Source organism: Pteropus vampyrus, unplaced genomic scaffold (assembly GCF_000151845.1).
Source record: "Pteropus vampyrus isolate Shadow unplaced genomic scaffold, Pvam_2.0 Scaffold45, whole genome shotgun sequence".
Lineage (NCBI taxonomy): Eukaryota > Metazoa > Chordata > Mammalia > Chiroptera > Pteropodidae > Pteropus > Pteropus vampyrus.
The window spans coordinates 1,828,050-1,828,997 of NW_011888826.1; the positions used below are offsets into that span (position 1 = coordinate 1,828,050).

The 948-nt window shown below is 39.9% G+C and overlaps 1 pseudogene; it reads right to left on the minus strand.

Moving 5' to 3' along the window:
- Positions 1-439: 439 nt before the first annotated feature.
- LOC105291398 overlaps positions 440-948 on the minus strand; it is a 745-nt pseudogene continuing 236 nt past the window's right edge.

Below are 948 nucleotides of genomic sequence, written 5' to 3' on the forward strand. Positions count from 1 at the left end.
TTACTTATCAGGTGTTATACTTTCTGTATTGATTCAATGATAATCTTATTTATTTTCTATTTTCTATCTGTTTACATTCTTATTCTACTTTCTGGATATCTATTTAATTTTAACTTCTGACATTTCATTGACCTTTTATAGTTTTAACTCTGATATTCATGCTATTTATGGTCTCTTTCTTCTTTAATCCTTTTCATATCACCCATACATATAAATAATCTTTCTTTGAAAATATTAATTATAGTTTCTTCTATTCTCTGTGCTATCTTTGCTTCTTCTTGTTCTCTTCTCACTTTTCTGTTTGTTTTGGTCTTGGCAATGAATACCTTCCATTGGCCTATCAATCGACACTCAAGGTCATACAGCCTCATCCGTCTGCTTTTTTTCCCCCCCACAACAAACACCTTTATTACAGGAGCTAAGACAGGAGGAAGAGGATTTATTTGCCTTTCCAGGCCTTGATTTTCCTCAGATAGAACTCTAGCTCCTTGCCCACTAGCACATAGCTATTTACTCTGCCTCATTGGCCTGGTCTTGAAGCGATGCATGCAAGAATCTTGCTCTGCTGTAACTGCTCCTCTAGAAAACTGCTGATTCTTTTTCCTTTCATCATATTTCTTCTGAATTTTCTGATTATTTTTTGTTTAAAATCTCTTCCTCCTCAGGAGTTAGCTTGGCCCCCTTCTTGTGGCCCAGGGATTTGTACCACTGTGGGTGCAGTGTGCTCTCAATGAGCAGGATGCAGTTCTTTACTGGGGTCTTGGTGCAGACCAGTTCATTGATAGATGCATTGTAGACAACATCAATGATCCTTGTTTTATGCATACAGCTCTCGGAGCCCCAGGAGAAGTTCCCCACGTCCAGCCTCAAGTCGAGGTACTTCTTGTTGCCTCCCAGACTCGGACTGTGTGTATGTGGTGGGGACCAATCTTAGTGTGGCAGCGGGGC